General features: G+C 36.2%; 1 non-coding gene across 1 annotated transcript; it reads left to right on the forward strand.

The window, feature by feature from the left end:
- Positions 1-14,628: 14,628 nt before the first annotated feature.
- On the forward strand, positions 14,629-14,735 carry LOC129692927 (U6 spliceosomal RNA). Its single transcript, XR_008722789.1, has one exon. It is a non-coding gene; the product is annotated as a U6 spliceosomal RNA (small nuclear RNA).
- The last annotated feature ends 7,355 nt before the right edge of the window (positions 14,736-22,090 follow it).

Raw genomic sequence — 22,090 nt, forward strand, 5'->3', positions numbered from 1 at the left:
AATCCTCATTCAGAAGGGCAAACAGGATAGGCATTGGATTTGAAATAGGAGAAGACAAGGAACAGGACAGGAGCCTTCCACAGAGGACCTCTGAAAGACTCTACCCACCAGAGTATCAAATGAGATTCTAGAATTTTTATCTTCATGTATTTACTCATTTATTCTGTTTGTGTGGGGGCACATATATGCCAATGAGGACTTGTGGTCAGGGAACAATTTGCACAAGTTACCTTTTCTCCTTCCATCATGTGATTCCCAGAATCCAGTTCAGATTACCCATCATTCGTGGTAGCAAGCACCTTTGCTCAGTAAAATATCTCTTTAGTGACATTTGCATAAAAGGTGTAGAATTAGTTTTAAACTAGGTGCCAGCAGCATTGACATCTAGATAAAAGGTTTGTAAATATACTATTTGTTTGAGAAGAGAATGGATATTGCTTACTTTCTACTTTGCTTAAAGTCATTGAATTGAAATAACTACCATCCAAAGGAAAGCAGCAGTTAATTTATAAAAGATACTTAGCTTGTACAACAAGCTAGCTGAATAGAGACTTTAACAAGATTATTTCTAATGAATGCTGTTGTGGCATAAATATGGTTTTCAAGCTGATGGTTCGGGTGTATTAAGCTTTGTTCAACAGGGCAGTAACACAGTAACCCAAATTTTTGTTTTGGTTTGGTTTTTGCTTTTTTTTTTTTTTTCTTTCAGACAAGGATTCTCTATGTAGCTTTGGCTCTTGGATTTGCTGGGTATAGCAGGCTGGACTCAAATTCACAAACATCTGCCTGCTTCTGCCTCCCTGAGTGCTGGCATTATATGTATGCACCACTGAGCCAAGAGCCTTCTCTTGTGTGAGAGAAGGTCGCTGGAGGACCCCAGAAAGGATCGAAGCTACAACCATGGAATGAAATCTTGCGAAAGGAAGAAACCTGGCCTTACCCTGCTCTTTCTTATTCTCTGTTGTAGAACGTAGGCTCTCGGGAGGTCTTAGCTAGTTGCTCTGCATTCTGACACGAATAAAACATTTAAATACCACTGATGTTTTATAGAACTTAATGACATAATTGTTTCTTCCACTATTGAGAACCTTCTCTCCTTTGTCATTGATGTGTCTTGATGTTTCCCATCATGTTTTAATAGAGCCTAAGGTTTCACCATACCTAGTTCATGCTGGTGCCACTATGATTAGAGACTCCAAAATTAAGCCCAATAACTATTCTTTATTATTTCCTTTTGCTGAAATGGATTTTTTTGTCTTATTTTTATTTATTTATTTTTTGAGACAGGCCATCCTATATAAAAGAGAGTGATGTTCAACTGTCTATGGGACCCTAGACAGTTTCCAAGTCATGGTCTTCCCAGTTTTCTTTCTGGAGGTCTGAAATAGCACTCATGTTACAAAACAGTCTACTGTCTTTTCAAATCACTCATCCCTTATATTTTGTTATGACATCAAAGAAGAAACTGTTCAAATATGAACAATAAAATGTTAAATATAGCCTGATTTTATATAAGAACATATGACAGTAGTCATAATAAGCAAACTGAACTAAAATATTAGTAGTATGACTCCCAACAATGTAAATACTCCCTAAAGTTTGAAAAATTATAAAGTAAATTATTCAGAGTTTTCTTCAAATGAACCAAACAGTTTATTTGGGGAGTTATTCTGAGCATTGTAGAGTTCAAAGGATAAGATAAATCTCTACATTTTATACTTCCTATCATAGAAGCTGCTTTTTTCTTGGGGGTAAGACAATAAAAAGTTAAATTTCTGCCTCACAGGACACCATTGTTTTATTTCACTTAGTAATATATTTTAATTTACTTCTGAATATGAAGTTTGGTTCCTCATCAAATTTTACATAATATCTAAGGGTACAGATATTTAAAATCTTTAAAGTATTTGGAGATAGAAGCGATTATGTTTATGTTTGAGAGATTAGAGAAGCAATAGTGTTGATATCAGGTGATATGAATACTTTTTTATTATTATCATTTATTACAACTTATTCAATTTGTATCCTGGCTGTGTCCCCTCCCTCTTCTCCTCATATGCCCCTTTGCTAGTCCACTAATAGGAGAGTTCCTCTTCCCTTCTATTTGACCCTAGCCTATCAGGTCTTATCAGGAGAAGGCAGGGAACACAATAGGAGCCTACCACAGTGGCCTCTGAAAGACTCTAATGATCGAGGTATCAAAGCATAGGCTGAGACTCATAGCCAAACTTTGGGCAGAGTGCAGGGAATCTTGTGAAAGAAAAGGGAAATAGAAAAACCTGGAGGGGACAGGAACTCCAAAAAGGGAATAATAGAGTCACAGAAACTCTTGGGGTCCCTGAGGAGAATGATACCACAACCAAGAACAAAGCAAGGAGAAGACCTAAAACCCTAGCTCAGATGTAGCCCATAGACTCAGTCTCCTAGTGGGGTCCCTTGTAAGGAGAACAGGGACTCTCTATGTCATGAACTCAGTGGCAGGCTCTTTGATCACTTCCCCCTGGGGGGTGCAGCCCGGCCAGAGCTCAGTGGATAACTAATTTTAAATTTATTGTGTTTAAATTTATTGAATTTAAATTCATTGGAAGAATAGCCAAATTACTCATACCATTGCACATTCTAAATATAAATTTATTTGAGAATTTATGCACTTTAAATTCTTATTTAAAAAGGAACTTGATCCAACAACACTGTAAGCATAACAAGAAAATTAAAATTCATTTGTTAGAAAAGACAGGTTTTCACACCCTATCTTCTCACCTTCCCTTCTACAAGAGAGAAGTTGTGAACGCCATGTCTGTGCTTCCTAAATCCTATAATGGGATGCTCATTCAATGGCACTTGAAAGTGGGAAGAAGGTGTGTTTCTGCAAGAGTGGAATCATCAACACTACTAAACAGAAGACACCAATCAACCTCGTTGAACATATAGTAACATCAGGAGCAACTTCATGTTTCTTATCCTGAGAGTTTAATTTTCATATATCTGTGATAGAGTTCAGTTGTGTTTCGTGGAAGAACTTTCCTTGAATCTTTCACAGTTTCTTTCCATTATGGGGGTGATACAGAGGATGTCCACTGATAAGCACCATGTCTATGATTATCAGTAAGTGCAACTGAGTGGTTTGGAAAAAAGTATTTGCAGGAAAAGAAAATGAAGAAAAATACTGAGTGATACACCTACCTTCTGGAAAGAAACTTTTGTAAATTCATGAAATAAAATCTTTAAAGTATTTGGAGATAGAAGCAATTATGTTTATATTTGGATATATACAACTCCAAAAGTATATTGGAATCCACTAAATACAGTATAACACACAGGTTATTTATCAGTGATCTACAGGTTCTATGTAATTTACTCATTGATAAGCCATCTCAGTAAAGTGTGATATGTGTTTTAGATAGCTTTCTTCACTTTTGCTTCTAAGACTTCTCAAATACATTAGATTCTGAATGTAACTGAAGAGAAAGAAAAAAATTATCTAAAAACAAAAATCATACAAACGTGAACATCGACAAATATTTTCTTCAGTTTGATAATGCTAAGTATGTGATGAGCCTCACTTGATGTTACTGATGATGATTTCTTATTGACGGCAACTACCAAAAAGTTTTGGAGAGGTTGTTGAGAAAAGGGAACCCTTCTCCACTGCTGGTGGGAATAAACTTGTACAACCACTTTGGAAATCAATCTGGCACTTTCTCAGACAACTAGGAATAACACTTCCTCAAGATCCAGTCATACCACTCCTAGGCATATATCCAAGAGGCTCAAGTAAACAATAAGGACATTTGCTCAACCATGTTTGTAGCAGTTTTATTTGTAATAGCCAGAAGCTGGAAACAGCCCAGATGCCCCTCAACTGAAGAATGGATGCAGAAGTTGTGGCATATCTACACAATGGAATATTACTCAGCAATGAAAAATAAGGAAATCATGAAATTTGCAGGTAAATGGTGGGACCTGGAAAGGATCATCCTGAGTGAGCTTTCCCAGAAGCAGAAAGACACACACGGTATATACTCACTCATATAGATATATAACATAGGATAAACCTACTAAAATCTGTACATCTAAAGAAACTAATCAAGAGAGAGGACCTTGACTAAAACACTCAATCCCATCCCAAAAGGCAAAGAGGATGGACATCAGAAGAAGAGGAAAGCAGGAAACAACCTAGGAAGGTGCCACAGAGGACCTATGAAAGGTTCTGCCCTGCAGACTATCAAAACAGATGCTGAAACTTATGGCCAACTGTTGGGCAGAGTGCAGGGAATGTTATATAAGAAGTGGAAAATAGTAAGATCTGGCGAGGACAGGAACCCCTCAAGGAGAGCAACAAAAACAGAAAATTTGAACACAGGGGTCTTCCCAGAGACTCATACTCCAAACAAGTACCAGACATGGAGATAACCTAGAACCCCTGCACAGATGTAGCCCATGACAGTTCAGTATCCAAGTGGGTTACATAGTAATGGGAAGAGGGACTGCCTCTGACATAATCTGATTGGCCTGCTCTTTGATCACCTCCCCCTGAGTGGGGAGCAGCCTTACCAGGCCACAGAAGATGACAATGCAGCCACTCCTGATGTGATCTGATAGATTAAGATCAGAAGGAAGGATAGGAGGTCCTCTCCTATCAATGGACTTGGGGAAAGGCATGAGAGAAGAAGGGGGAGGGAGAGTAGAAAAGGGAGGGGACAGGGGAGGGGCTTATGGGGAGATACAAAGTGAATAAAGTGTAATTAATAAAATAAAATAAATAAAAATAAAATTGGCTTATATAATTTTTCTTCAATAAAATTTCATGTCATTGTATAAAACAGTAAATTGATGTTTTCATTCTTTGTAATAATTTTGTGTATAATCTATATTCTCTCAATTGTTTTTTAGAGTTCTACTCACAAGTGTAATTATCTTTCAATTTTTTCTTCATAACTTTTTTGTATTTTGTATTTTTATTTTTATTATTACAGTTTATTCACTTTGTATCCCCCTGTAGCTCCTTCTCTTCTCCCCTCCCAATTCCACCCTCTCTCTGCCTTCTCCACAAACTGATTGGCCTGCTCTTTGATCACCTCCCCCTGAGGGGTAGCAGTCTTTCCAGACCACAGAGGAAGACAATGCAGCCACTCCTGATGAGACCTGTTAGACTAGGATCAGAAAGATGAAAAGGAAGACCTCTTCATACCTTTTTTATATGTTTGAGCTATAGTTCTAAGCTAGCTGTCTTTTTTATGGTCTGCAATTATTTAAATTTCAAGTGGAATTATCCCTTCTCTAAAATATATTGTAAAGGCCCATTCTGAGCACACTTATTGAGTAGGTTAATCAATACCAGCTGTGACAAATTATTTTATAGTGTCTAGTTATGAATGTTCTTATAAATTACCAAAAGTAATTTGAAAACATTTTAGTTGTGGTTTAGTTACATATGAAATTATTTTTAAACTACCTCAAATTTTCTTTGTTTATATCTTCCATTAGGTACATAAACACAAGTTCTGCTTAGGTTCTTTGGAAAAGGTGTGATATATAATAAAGTATCATTGATTTAGGAATTAATGTTATCGATAAAGTAAACAATTTACAATTTTAGTAATTTTTTTATATTTTAGTAATTAAATATAAAATGTTCTTATACAGTTTATCTACGTATTTCTTCTAAGTTTAAAGTAATTTTGAACTATTTGTCTTGCGTTATTTATAAAACACACACTGCATTCTTGATAAGAGAGATTTAAGCTGGGAAATAAAAAGTGATGCGTAGAAATGCAGTGTCTGATTATTATTTTGATAATTAGTGATTTTAGTTACTTATAATTTAAAATATTATTTAATACTTTCATATATTATTTCATTTTTTATTGCTTTTTCTCATGAATTTAAAAAGTCTCTTCAACTTCTGAGATATCCCACAAGATATTCAGGTATAAAGATAGAGCAGAGATTGAGGTAATGCTCACCCAATGCCAGACCCAACTGGAGACCAAACCTTTGGGGGTATGCTAACCACTGTCATTATTAATGATACTCTTCTAAGCTTGCAGACAGGAGCTTATCAGAATTGTCCTCTGAGAGGCTCTACCCAGAAGCACCTCGAAACACATGCTGAGCCTCAAAGCCAAACATTGGGCCATGAGTAGGAAGCCTTGCAGAAATGTAGGAGGAAAGAGAAAAGGATATAAAGGTGGCAGGAGCTCCACAAGAAGAAACATAAAGCCAACTAACCAGTGCCCCGAGGGGCCGGCGTATCTGAAGCATCAACTAGAGACCATGCATGTACTGTACATAGGCCCCCTACAAAGATGTAGTCAATAGACAGCTCAGGCTTCATGTGGGTCCCTAGTAAGGGAAGTGGGACTACATCTGACAGGGACTCTCCTGTCAGCTTTTTGATCACTTGACCTTGGAGGGACTGCCTTGCTAGGACACAAGGGAAGAGGATTACTCAGTCCTGATGTGAAGTGAGGATCAGATTGGAAGGATCAGATTGAAAAGGCTGCCCTTTTCAGAAGAATAGGAAAGGGAGGGGGAAGGAAGAGGTAGAGGTACTGAAAGAGGAGGAGCAATGGTTTTATAACCATCATACAAAATGAAAAAAAAAAAAAAAGGAAAAAAGAATAAGTGAATATTGACTAGTCAGCTCTAAACAAGAAATATATACCACCCTTCTTAAGGTCCAGGGAATATTGAAGGTAAAGAGGCTGATAGAATGTAGGAACAAAAAGACAATGAAAGGACCATGAAACTTTAAGTCCTTGGCAATATAGTGCTATATCAGTTTTAACCCCCATTAGCTGTGGTCATGAATCTGGCCCCAACTAAACTAAATGGTCTTAAAAGAAAACAAAATGTAGAGAATCTGTGAAGAGACTGGTGGTGAGCAGATGAAACTGTTAAGGGTGGTAAGAGGACAGAGAAAGTAACCAGAAAGTTGTATATCCATATGCAAAATTATCAAGGAACTATTTTAATTACTAAATAGGTCTTTTCTTTTAAATTAATTATCCCTCTTCCTTTCTCTCCCAGTCTATCCCCCAACCTCCACATCCACTCCTCCTCCTTTCTCTTCAGAAAAGAACAAGCCTCCAAGGAATATCAACATAACATAGAATATAAAGATACAATAATACTAGACAGCACCCTTCTTATTAAGGCTGGACTAGACAAACAAGAAGCTGAAATGGGTTCCAAAAAGAAGTCAAAGAAAGAAAATCATGAAACTTACAGGCAAATGGTCTGAACTAGAAAAGATCATCCTGAGTGAAGTATCCCAGAAGCAGAAAGACACATATGGTATATATTCACTTGTAAGTGGATATTAGACATACAATATAGGATAAACATACTAAAATCTGTACACCTAAGGAAGCTAAGCAAGAAGGAGGTCTAATGTAAACCTCCTTCTGGGAGGAAGATGACCAATCCTGGGAAAGATGACCAATCCTCACTCAGAAAGGCAAATGGACAGACATTGGAAGAAGGAGAAAACAGGGAAAAGGACAGGAACCTACCTGGGAAAGATGACCAATCCTCACTCAGAAAGGCAAATGGACAGACAATGGAAGAAGGAGAAAACAGGGAAAAGGACAGGAACCTACCACAGAGGGCCTCTGAAAGACTCTATACAGCACGATATAAAAGCAGATGCTGAGACTCATAGCCAAACTTTGGGAAGAACCCAGAGAATCTTATGATGAAGGCAGAGATGAAAGACTTGGAGGGGATGGGAGCGCCACAAGGAGAGCCTTAAAAAAAAAATGAAAATAAAGCCAGATACTCTCAATCTGTTAGAAGAAAAAGTGGGGAACAGCCTAGAACTCATTGGCACAGGAGACAACTTCCTGAACAGAACACCAACAGCACAGGCTCTAAGAGCAACAATCAATAAATGGGACCTCATGAAACTGAAAAGCTTCTGTAAAGCAAGAAGCTGTCATCAAAACCAAATGACTGCCTACAGATTGGAAAGAATCTTCACTAACCCTTTATCTGACAGAGGACTAATATCGAGTATATACAAAGAACTAAAGAAGCTGAAAAGCAGCAAACCAAGTAATCCACTTAAAAAATGGGTAACAGAGCTAAACAGAGAATTCTCGACAGAGGAATATTGAATGGCAGAGAAACACTTAAAGAAATGCTCATCCTCATTAGCCATTGGGGAAATGCAAATCAAAACGACCCTGAGATTTCACCTTACACCCATCAGAATGGCCTAGATGAAAAACTCAAGTGACAACACATGCTGGAGAGGTTGTGGAGAAAGGGGAACCCTTCTCCACTGCTGGTTGAAATGTAAACTGGTACAACCACTCTGGAAATCTATCTGGCACTTTCTAAAACAAATAGGAATAGTGCTTCCTCAAGACACAGCTATACCACTGCTAGGTATATACCCAAACTTTGCTCAAGTACACAAAAGGGATACTTGCTCAACCATGTTTATAGCAGCTTTTATTTGTAATAGCCAGAACCTAGAAACAACCCAGATGTCCATCAATGGAGGAATGGGTACAGAAATTGTGATATTTTTACACAATGGAATACTACTCAGCAATCAAAAAGGAGGAAATTATGAAATTTGCAGGCAAATGGTGGGATCTAGAAAAGATCATTCTGAGTGAAATATCCCAGAAGGAGAAAGACAAACACGGTATATACTCACTTACATAGACCTATAAGATATGACAAACATAATGAAATCTATACACCTAAAAAAGATAATCAAGAGAGCAGACATGGGGTAAGATGATCAAACCTCGTTTAGAAAGACAGATGGGATGTACATTGAACGTATGACAGGAGTCTACTGAGCGCATCTGAAAGACTCTACCTAGCAGTGTTTTCAAAGCAGATACAAAGACTCATGACCAAACCTTCGGCAGAGTACAGGGAATCATATGAAAGAAGGGGAGTTAGTATGATGGGGACCATCACAATGACCAAATATACCTGGGCACAGGGTCTTTTCAGATACTGACATTCAACCAAGGACCATGTATGGATATAACCGAGAACCTCTGCTCAGATGTAGCCTGTGGTAGCTCAGTAACCAATTGTTTTCCCACAGTGAGGGGAACAAGGACTATTTCTAACAGGAACTCAATGACTGGCTCTGTGACCTCCCCACCCCCCAAGGGAGGAGCAGTCCTGTTAGGCCACAGAGGAGGGCTTTGCAGCCAGTCCCGAAGATACCTGATAAAACAGGATTGGATGAATGGGGAGGAGGTCCCCCCCATCAGTGGACTTAGAAAGGGGCACGGTGGAGATGAGGGAGGGAGGGTGGGATTGGGAGGGTATGAGGGATTGGGACACGGCTGGGATACAGAGTTAATAAAATGTAACTGATAAAAAAATAAAATAAAAATAAATAAATAAATAGATAAATAAATAAATCTGTGCCCTGTGGTCTTTTCTAAGACTGATACTCCAATCAAGGACATGTATGGCGATAACCTGAGCCCTTGCACTGATGTAGCCTATGGCAGCTCAGTCTCCATGTGGGTTCTCTAGTAAGGGGAACAGGGTCTGTCTCTGACATGAACTCAGTGGCCTGCCCTTTGATCACCTCCCCCTAAGGGGGGAGTAACCTTGTCAAAGAGGAAGACAATGCAACCATTCCTGATGATACCTGATAGCCTGGTGTCAGATGGAAGGGGAGGAAGACCATGTAGCCATTCCTGATGAGACCTGATAGGCTAGAGTCAGATGGAAGGGGAGGAGAACGGCTTCTATTAGTGGACTGGGGCAGGAGCAAGGGAGAAGAGAGAGGAAGAGTGGAGTTGGGAGGGATGAGGGCAGGGTCTACAACTGGGATACAAAGTGTATACATTTTAATTAATAACAAAAATAATTAATTTAAAAAAGTGTCAGAGGTAGCTGTGGCTCCTATTATTTTGAGTCCCACAAGAACACCAAGTTACAGAAACATAGCATATGTGCAGAGGGACTAGGTCAGATCCATGAACATTCCTTGATTGTTCAGTCTCTGAGCCCCCATGATCCCAGGTTAGTTGATTTTGTCCATCTCTATGAAGACAGCTACGTTAGGCTCCAGTCTATTCATATAGTGGAATATCATTAGAAATTATTTCATCTTTCCTTCCTTCCTTCCTTCCTTCCTTCCTTCCTTCCTTCCTTCCTTCCTCTTTTTTCTTTCCTTCTTTAGTTTGCTTGTTTTTTTTTTGTTTGTTTGTTTTTTGTTTTTTTTTTTGTTGGCCTTGTTTGGTTCAATCCTAGGTCTCTTTGCTATCCCACCTCTGGTTCCTGGATACCCACACAGTATTATGGGTGGGTTCCCTCTGTTGGCATGGGTCTCAAGATGAACCAATCATTGGCTGACACCTCCTACTATTTCTGTACCACCTTTATCCCAGTGTATCTGGCAGACAGGATAAATTGTAGACTAAGGTTTTGTGGCTGGATTGCTGTCCCAATCTAACCACTGGATATCTTGCCTAGTTCCAGGAGATGACCTTTTCAAACCACTTAACTCCCATTGCTAGAAGTCTAGCTAAGGCCACCTTCATTGATTCCTGATAGTTTCCATTGCACTAGGTTCTAGACAGTCTCTGAAATGTTCACCAATTCCCTTTTTCTCTCCCAATATACTCTTCCTTTACCCTCCCCACACCTGAACCCTCCGGCTCCCATCCCCACCTACCCCTGTCTACCCATGTTCTCCAGTCTATTTCCCCTTCCCAGGAATATCATGTACTCCCCCTCTCCCTGCCTTGCCACTTGAGTACTCCGTTCTCTGTGTTTGAATCTGTGGATTATAAGATGATCACAGTTACTCACTTCCTTCTAAAAACTACAGAATTTCTATTCAAGTATACCACAAAGTGACATGGTGAAATCTTGGCCATTCATGGGTTATGTTTTAAATAAGAATGCAGTTTAGAGTGGATCTGGGGGAAAGGCAGGGTGGGAATGTGGAAGGAGGGGGAAAAACAGTAGGGATGTAAAGAATGAGAGAAGAATTTTAAAAATGTAGTTTCTTATTAGCTGGAACTGAACACTTCACCTGAGTTCTAAAAGAGACCAGTGACACTGAACTGAAATCTCACTTTCTTCTGTGTGTCTGTGGGACAGTGGTGGAGTAATCACACTACCCATGAAGCCAATGTGAGAGGACAACATGGGAAAATAGGTTTTCTCCTTCAGCCATATATGTTCCAGAGAAACAACTCAGGATATCAGATTTGGCTACAAATATCTTTCCCTTTCCAGCAAACTCATCACTTCTTGAGGAAATTTTAAAGTGTACCTATAATCAGAAGCATTTTAAAAATTATCTTTGATATGAATAAAAAATATTATCAAAATATGTACCAAGTGTACACTTTTCTTATTCATATCATACTTATTTGGGCTTCATGAAATACTTATACTCAAGTAAAATATTTTGGTTAGTGTTTATTATGTGGTATGTTTATACTTTGAAACAATTTTTTCTCTTATTCTATTTTAAATTACAAGAGTAATACACCTTCTTTATGCAATGCAGTTGTGTTCTTTGAAAATGTCTAATTTTTAATACAAGTTTTCTACACTTTAAGTGTCTTAGCTCAGGCACAATTAAGTAAACAGCCACTTCATGTTGTACTTTCCCCACAAAATAATGCTATGGGTGACTTAGGGCACACATTGACTAAGGAACACAGAGCAAAGAGTCCTAGTAAGAATGCAAATGGCAAAACCAGTTGATTCTGCTAAGAACCTCTCATATGGCCCCATTCAAGACAGTATCTTAAAGATATATGAATAATAATCATCAAATTAGTCTCAAATTAAAAGCAAATAATTATGAATATAGATATTTATTATAGATCATGAAATTAAAAAAATAATTATTTTATCTTCATCAATATTTTACTATTGTCTTCACAAATTGTTTAATTGAAGAATGATATTTATAATGATTGTCTCCAGATAATGACCTTTATACCTTGGGAATACAGATGTGTTTAAATAAATTGGTTGATTTAACATTCTTAAAAAATACATAGCACTTGATACATTATATTCATTAATGTATATATATTGTATATATAATATACATATATATGTATATATATACATATATATAATGTATATAATTCATTAATATTGTATTGTGTTGATCTTTATTATTCTTATTCTTCTATTATTCTTAGAGTGCTGTTCTCAAATTTACACAGCCTACTGAAGAAACTCTGAGTTCTCTTAGAATATAACAGATTAAATCATGTATTTGTAGCGTTTCCTTTCTGAAGCCACTCTAACTTTGAAAACGTAAGAATTAATATAAAGAACACATCAAACAAAGAAAATTAAATAGAGCATGACAGTAATAACAGTTTGCTGATACTCTTCAGGCCTATTTTCTGGTTGACTATTTTTTTTTTCTGTGAGTCCTACTTGCTAGAAACAGCCAATAAGTTCTTTTGTGTCTATTTGGTAAAGAAACTTGCACATTTATTGAAGATTATGGCCTCATGGGACTAATCACCTCCCAAAGGTCATCATGCTGGTAGCTCCTCAGGAGATATGATTTCATGGAGATACAAAATTTTACCCCATGAAAATACAATTATTTTATTATTTTTAATATAAGGCTGTAATATCAAGTGATAGTAGGACCTATGGGGTTTCCATTTAGCTTTTTCAGGGATAAATTAGGGCTAAATCACCACTTCTGCAACTCTTAATATAAAGCCAGGTGCATAAATTGATTAAACAGGCATGGAATCTTATTATAGTAAAATTGTGTCTCAGAGCATCAGTTCTCTGACATATACAAGAACACTGAACTGATATACCAGGCATTCTTCCTTATTTGTGACTCAAAATGGCCTGTAATTTTAGTATCATGGGATCTAACATCTTTCAACCTCTCTGGGTATCCATACCTGCATACTTACACACACACAAAGACACACAAACAGAGGCAGAGAGAAAGAAAGAGAAGGGGCAGAGAGAGGGGAGAGAGAGAGAAAAAAAAGAGAGAGAGACACATGCACATAGATTAAAATGAAAAAGTCTAGTATCCTGAAAAGACATTTTAATTGCCTATGAATACTTTATAGTAAAAATAGTTAATGCAATAAAAGTAAAAGCATGAAATGATTTTGTAATTAAATTCTTTTTTAGTTTAATTTAATTTATATGTTTATTTCTTACAATTTATTCACCTGGTATCCCTGCTGCAGTCCTCTGCCTCATCTCCTCCCAGTCCTACCTTTCCTCCCTCTCTCTCCATATGCCCCTTTCCTGGTCCACTGAAAGGAGAAGACCTCCTCCCCTTCTATCTGACCCTAGCGTATTTGTTTCATCAAGGGTGGCTGCATCATCTTCCTCTGTGGCCTGATAAAGCAGCACTTCCCAGGGGGAGGTAATCAAAGAGTCAGCCACTGAGTTTATGGCATGGACAGCTCCTGTTCCTTTACTAGTAAACCCACTTGGAAATTGAGCAGCAAATGGGCTTCCTTTGAACAGGGGGTCTAGTTTCTCTCCGTGCATGATCCTTAGCTGGAGTATAAGTCTCAGCAGGCCCTCTTAGCCCAGGTATTTTGGCTCTGTTGTTCTCCTTGTTGTTAATTTCTTGTATATAAGAAGAATCCTCAACAAATAAAACAATTCAATTAAAAAATGGGTACAGAGTTAAACAGGGAATTCTCAATAGAGGAATATTGAATGGCAGAGAAAGAGAAACAATTGTAGAAATGCTCAACCTCATTAGCCATCAGGGAGATGCAAATCAAAACGACCCTGAGATTTCACCTTACACCCATCAGAATGGCTAAGATGAATAGCTCAAGGGACAACACATGCTGGAGAGGTTGTGGAGAAAGGGGAACTCTCCTCTACTGCTGGTGGGAATGTAAACTTGTACAACCACTCTGGAAAGCAATCTGGCACTTTCTCAAACAATTAGGAATAGTGCTTCCTTATGTTTATCTTATATCAATAAGTAAGATATAAATGTATAGGTAAATGAATGCTATAGGGCATACAAATGTATATGGAAATGCTACATATATTAAATGTTATCTAATAATAAAAATTATTTTTACCAAGTGATTTTATGTTATACAAAATAACTGTAATTTATGAACAAATCTTTCTAAATTATTTGAATATGAATTTAGAAATATACACCAAATATGTTACTTTTTAGGAAAGCTGAAATTCACTTTATTGATTTCCAAGCTAATGAAAATAGTAATTCTGCAATGAGAAAATTCATATAATGATGAAAAACTCTGTAACATAACATACCAGTTCAGCTTATCCAACAATAAGAAAAATAAATTATTATAATTGAAGTGATAGTATTTCATAAGACATAAAATTTTATCATGTGAGAAAAATCTGTGATTTCCCAAAACAGAAGAAAAATAAGACTGATTTTACTTATTAACCTAACTCAGATATCCTAAACTTAATCTGAGCTAATTGAACAGAACATTAAATGACTAATACCCTAATATATCTTAGCCAAAACGGGATGGATTCATATCAGATGTTTATTAATGTAATCTGTCATACAAATATATATGAGAAGGACAATGTGTTCTTTATTTTCAATTGTTACAATTATTTTAATTGTTACAATTTTTACAATTGAAAATAAAAAGCATGCTCACTTCAGCAGCCCACATGCTAACATTGGAAAAATATAGAGCAGATTAGCATGGCACCTGTGCAAAGAGAACACTCAAATTTTTGAAGTCTTCTGTATCATTGAGAAGGAAAATACACACACAAACATACACACACATACACACACACAAACACAACTACCACCACCACCAATGGAAACAAAATAAAAATTATTAGCAACCGCTGGTCATTAAGATCCCTCAATATCAATGGACTCAATTCTCCAATTAAAAGACAGAGGCTAAGAGAACTAATTTAAAACCAGGACTCATCCCTCTACTTTGATATAAGAAACACACCTAAAAATCAAAGATAGAGGTTATCTCAGAACAAAGAGTTGGAAAAATATTTTCCAAGCAAATGGGTCCAAGAAGCAAGCTAGTTTAGCCATTCCAATATTTAGCAAAATAACCTTCCAACCAAAATTAATCTAAAGACATGGGGAAAGACACTTCATACTCACCAGAGGAAAAATACACCAAGGTGACCTCTGAATTCTGAATATCTATACCTCAGAAACAAACATACCTGAAGCTTAAATAATACATCAAACCCCACACATTAATAGAAGATTTCAAAACCCCACTCTCATCAGTGTATAAGTCATCCACACAAAAGCTGAAAAGAGAAACATTGGAGCTATCAGACCTAGTGAATCTAAGGTGCCTAACAGTTATCTACAGAACATTTAAACCAAACGCAAAATATATACCTTCTTCTTAGCACCTCACAACACTTTCTTAAAAACTGACCACATAACTGGTCACAAAGCAAGTCTTAACAGATACAGGAAAATTTCAGCATTGCCCCTGTATGTAAGACCACCATGGACTAAAGCTGGACTTCAACAACAAAAACAACAACAACAACAAAATCAATAAAATAAATTAAAAACAACAGAAAAATTCATGATTTCTTTGTTTTTAATTGTTGAGTAGTATTCCATTATGTAAATGGAGATAGAAAGACTTGGAGGGGTCAGGAACTCCAAACGGAGACCAACAGAGCCGGAAAACCTGGGCCCAGAGACCAATATTTAACTCAGTGAGGGGATTATAAACTTCATGCTGAAGTAGGCCATTTCCTCCCCAACACGCTTTTGACCATGTTCTTTATCATGACAATAGAAATCTAACTGGGATATCAGACTGGCAACTTTCACAGAAAATTGCACCTGTGCTTGAGGTATAGATTCTCAGGTAGCCAGAAGCTCCAGACAGACTTCTGAGTGAAGGGTTCCATTTCCTCCCTTGTCTTCTTAATATCCTTTCCACCATTTTATCCTTCCTCACATGTTGCTGAAAAATATTATCAAGGCTGTAACACATTTTACTTAAATTCTCAAATTCATTCTTCTGGTAAAAATTTTAATTTTAACATATAATCATAATTTTCACCTAAGACATGTGGCCAATACTAATTGGTCTTAGTAAGTCATGTATTAATTTATAAGAAGAGACGATGAGTTCAAGAGGGTTTGGGGGCATAAGGAGGAGCTGGAGTCGGGATAAAGGGGTTAGAAATGTTGCAAGTAAAATATACTTGTCTATGATGTAATCAAATATTTTTCAAATTAAAACATTGCTAATTGCTTTTAATTTAATTGTAAACTATGTATTCTTTGCATGGGATTTTTCAGACATTTTACAATTTTATTGAAACATTTCTTTAACCATTTGAGTTTTAAAACAGCATCTGATAATAATTTCATGCTGTAGTTGATAAACAGCACACTATGTTTCACTATGGGTTACCTTAGATACTTAATTTTTTGAACATTTGCTTTAATTTTTTAAAACTAAATAAGATGATTATCATATTCCCTTCTTCAGTTATTGACTATTATGCCTTTTTCATCTGATAATGGCATTGTGTGTGACTGGAATACTCCAAAAAACATAACTGTATTGACATAATGAGACCCTGATTCTTGCAAGATAAGCACTTTTACTCTTTAATTAATTTGCTTTGTATTTGCATTACATTGATTAATGTTTGCAGAACAGTACAGTGAGTTTATAGAGATCAATAAAGAGCTGGAGGAAAAGAATTGAGATACTCTGTAATGTTAAGTGGCTGCAGAGAGAGAAGGAAGCATTTAAATACTAAATAATTTTATAAACTGCTAGTTTCATAGTGATTACATTCATGCTGTAGCAAATTTTGTTTATCATCTCAACTTCTATCTACAGTGATTCAGAGAATGAATGGATAATGAGGATACACTGTGGATTCATTCATTTTTGTTTTGTATTCAATTTTCACTTTTCCTTTGTTCTCATTGGGACCTTTTCCATCTAAAAGTGTTGTTCTATTCCTCTGCCTCCAATTAGATTATGAACTCTGTGAAGTTAGCGGATTTTCACAACAATAAAGCCTTAATACTAATAAACAGTGATTGCATATTACTTCTAGACAATAAAGCTGAAGTATCTTACTGACTCTATATGATAGCCTAACAGAAACTCTGCTTTTGGTTTACTATTCCCATCTTATATACATACAAGGAAACTAAAGTGAGAGCAGATTGAAAGAGATTCTACAGCTCATACATTAGAAAAGTGGACTGAGGTTCAAATACAGATCACATATGACATCTCCTAAGTTTGGGTAAATGGCAGTGAAATAACATCTATTCAAAAGAACTAATAAATGCAAAAAATTTTTTACATCTTTCACCTGATGAATGGAAAATGGATATATGGTACATACGCATGCACTGTTGCTCATTTATAAAGAAAGCTGAAGTGATGAAAGCTGTAGGTAAATGGAAGGAACTGGGAAATATTGCATGGAATGAGATAATCAAGACCCAGGAAGACAAAAGCTGCATGTGTTGTTTATAAGTCCTAGCTGAGAAACATTAGATTTGAGAATATAAAATAAGTTAATCCAAAAAGCCGGGGTAAGTTGAAAGGGAATGGAGAAGGAGGAAAAGGAAGAGGAGGTGTTCTAGAAAGGGATTAGCAGAAAACTTGTCAGGAAAGTGATTGTCGGAAATATGTAGAGAGACTTAAATTGGGCACAGAGAGAAAGGTAATATACGGAAAAAGGAGAAAAGAAATAAATAACATTAAGGATGTTTAAAAAATTATGCAAGGAAACGTTTTTTATGAGCTTACACATGGAAAAATAGTGCTTTTCCCCAAAAGCCTCATATCACCCAGAAAGAAAAACAAAAATAAAAACAAACAAAGAAACAAAAAACAAAATACTGTGCAAGCTATGAAAAGAGCCTTTTGTCTTGTCTTTCAAGGGATAAAATGGTCTCTCAGAACGACGGGACACACTACCGTTGCCCTTGTTTATATTCCAGAAATTGAATTAAGACACTACTGCTGTTATACTCCGCAGACATTGGAAACAGCACTTGAAAAAACCCAGCTGGAACTGATCTTGAAGTGTCCTCGTTAAGGACTCATCCTTGTTGAGTTCATAGTATGAAGGTGTGTTCCTGCATTTCTAATCATTGATTGCTGAACCGCAGAGACCTGAGTACTAGTCAGGTATGATATGTATTTCTATGGCCTATCACCGTCATATTTTCTAAATATTCGTCCTTCGTCACTTACCATGTTCTGGGATGGAAGAGGAGGGCAGAACTCCCAAAAGAGAGAGAGGCGGAGCGTGATTCTGGAAGAAGAAAGACGGTGCTGGAGACTGGACATCAGACATAGAGGTAAAAGAGATGGACCAGAGTGGAAGAGAATTAGATCTAGACCCATGGCAAGACATACAGCAGGATTAGTTGGGATAAAGTAGATTATCTGGCTCGGGGAATGCCAGAGTTAAAGGGATAAGCTTTATAATATTAAAAGTCCTCTGTGTCATTATTTACACTACTGGTGGGTCTCAATGTCCTACTATACAGTCTCAAAATACCAGATAGTGCTGGGCAAACTGCAAAGGGAGAGAAGAAATTTTAAATCCTTCCTAGCTGTGAAGCCTATGAACTAAAATGACTGGCTCAGAAACTATATCCCCAATGTTCAATAACGGGCGTTTTACCTTGGAGGCTAACATGCGAAAGTCTGATTGGAAGTAAGGTTCAGCCAATGGGAAAGAATCATGACTGCTACCACAAATATAGACCCATGCCTGTAGAGGCCATAAAACCTAGAGTAGAAACTCTTACTTTCCATTTATCTGAACCTCTAAAACAGCCAAATAAAAATGTAGATTTAGATGAGCGAATAAACAATAAATGTATTAATTAACTGATAAAATCTTCATATTCTAATTTTATTACCTCCTCTTTTGCTAATTTTAAGTGAGATTTTATTAGTAATAGAATTATTCTTTTTGTGAGGCATATGTCATTGATAATAACTTCTTGCAGACTCTCCTTTTGACATTAAGATGACTAGTGTGACTGAATGTGCTCAGCTTGTTAATTCATAAGTGTGCTTTCATACAAGGGTTGGATCAGAAGGTTGATTCTAAACTAAATTTTGAACCATTGGAATCCTGACTATTAACATCGAATTTGGGTTACGATGTTATCAGTAATATTATATAGGGGTTACAGATGGCTTGCTAATGGCAAAGTTAAAAAGTATTGTAATCAAACACTAAACAGGGCAAAGAACCAGAGTGTATTATAAAGAATGCTTTTGTGCATTAGCCAGCCAATCCTTTTAAGATAGTATATCAAATTTTGAAAATTAAAAATTTTATTGTTGTTTCTGTTGTTGTCTAAAAGTAATTAAAATTCAATTGCAAGATAAACTTTGAGAACAAATTTACTGCTGCCTAGAAAGGGTCTACAGTAAAAAGCCTTTGGTCCCTTGCTTTCTTGTTTTTATTTTACAAATATTTCACTTATATTAAAACTTGAAATATTTTTCTGTGATTCCCTCTTTGAGTAATAACTTTTGTTTGATTGTTAGACTGATTTTCTTTCTCAAGTTTTGTTTAGATGCAAGCAGAGAATTATACAATATAATTTGTAATTATTAAAGTTCTTGCCTATTATATATTTAAATGACTATTATAAGTATTTTCAAAACTAAATAGAAAGGGACAAAAGCATCAAAATTTTACATTTCATATTTGTAGCTTAGTAAAATAAATAATAAAATTTAAGACTGTCTCGGTCTATCTATGTATCTGTCTGTCTGCCTGACTGTTTATCTAACCACATATACAGTAAAGAGGAGATATTTTTCCTTTTCAAACAATTGAATCCTGTCAGTTATTCTAATAATGACTATTATAAAAGTTAAAATTTAAAGACAGATGCCTAAAGTTTGTAGTACACTTATAAAGTACATGCTTAAATTAAGTATAAACAAGACAAAACTAAAACTAAAACAGCTTCACAAGCCAGTGGTATAGAAAAATATAAAAATATAAACGGATATATTGTGTTCCTATTAACTTATGTACATACGTTTTGCATAACTCCTTACAAAAATTTTAAATTATTTGAAAAATTAAATAAAATATAGACACCAATTTCCACAATATGTTAGTATATATATGAAACTAGTTTAGTGCTTATTACTTGAAAATAAAAACTGAAATGTCATATATTATTTTTTAAGATTATAAATTATAATAACATTTTTTCTTTCTCTGTGTTCAAATTCTCTCATATATACTTCCTTACTCGGCTAAAAATTAATAGCCTAATCTGTTAGTTTTTGTTTTGAGCGTATATATGTGTATGTATGTAATATATTCCTATAATTACCCTAGAGAGTTCATAAAGTTACTAGTATCTGTGTTTTTAGTGTTGAAGGTCTAACACTGAAAGAACAACTGGTATGTTTATCGCTCAGAAATGTCACAGTTTCTTAACCTCAATAATTTTACTTAATGCTATCATATGCCTCTGCCCAAATAGACATGCACATCAATGTAATAGCAATGAGCTCTTAGGCTATCAGCATTCAGCTTTACATTTCATCAGCAGATTGAATACTTAGCTATTAATGCATATTTCGGTAATATTATGTGAAAACTGTTGGATGGTAATACATACTTTTGATAGGTATCACCTGATCAAATCATGTCTTCATCCTCACTTCTGCAACCATTTTTGGAGAATGGGACAATTAATTTGGAAAAACTTTGAAAAAGAACAAATAGTGGTTATGTGTTGTTCAAAGTACTGTATAATAGTGTACATAGTTAATATATATTGACTATTTAATTGCTGTATTTGAAATAATGCTTCAAATTTTTAATTTATAAAATTGACATTATTTTTTTCATAATACATTTTCAATTTACTAGCTCACTTGACTACAAGACACCTAAAATGATTTCATTCATTTATTTGATGGTGATTACATATTAATTCTGATATATTTAAATGCAAACACATACTCACAAATGAACATATGTATATATGTATTTGTATAAATATATATATATATATATATATATATATATATATATATATATATTACACTTAATGGTTACTGTCCTTGGTTATCCCATAGAGGTGTAACTTAAGTATTTATTTTTAAATTTTTATCTATTTTAAAAATTTATTCATTTGATTGTTTGTTTGTTTGTTTATTACTCTAGGCCAGAACAGGGTACCTGATCTCATTTTAGATGGTTATGAACCACAGTGTGGTTGCTGGGAATTAAACTCAGGACCTTTGGAAGTACAACCAGTGCTCTTAACCTCTTAGTCATTTCTCCAGCCCTTAACTACCTGTTTTTGTTTTTGTTTGTTTTGTTTTTTGCATAGTAACTTTTTTAAATTACACTTTATTCACTTTGTAATCCCCTGCAGCTCCCTCCCTCCTCCCTTCCCAATCCTACCCTTTCTCCCTCTTCCCCAGTCCACTGAAAAGGGAGGTCCTCCTCCCCTTCCCTGTGATCCTAGTCTATCAGTTCTCAGCAGGAGTAGCTGTATTGTCTTCCTCTGTAGCCTGGTAAGCCTGCTCCCCACTCAGGGGGAGGTGATCAAAGAGCAGACCAATCAGTTCATGTCAGAGACAGCCCCTGTCCCTGTTACTATGGAACCCACTTGAACACTGAACTGCCATGTGCTACATCTGTGCAGGGGTTCCAGACCATCTCCATGAATGGTTCTTGGCTGGAGTATCAGTCTCAGAAAAGACCCCTGTCCCCAAACTTTTTGGATCTGTTGCTCTCCTTGTGGAGCTCTTGTCCTCTCCAGGTTTTACTATCTCCCACTTCTTTCATAAGATTCCCTGCACTCTGCCCAAAGTTTGGCTATGAGTCTCAGTATCTGCCTTGATACCCTGCAAGGTAGAGCCTTTCAGAGGCCCTCTGTGATAGGCTCCTCTCCTGTTCCTTGTTTTCTCCCTCTTCTGATGTCCATCTTCTTTGCCTTTCTGAATGGGGATTGGGCAGCTTAGCCAGAGTGCTCATTCTTGATTAGCTTCCTTAGGTGTACAGATTTTAGTATGTTTATCCTATATTATATGTCTAATGTTCATCCACTTATCAGTGA

Source organism: Psammomys obesus, unplaced genomic scaffold (assembly GCF_907164565.1).
Source record: "Psammomys obesus unplaced genomic scaffold, mPsaObe1.curated_primary_1811, whole genome shotgun sequence".
NCBI lineage: Eukaryota > Metazoa > Chordata > Mammalia > Rodentia > Muridae > Psammomys > Psammomys obesus.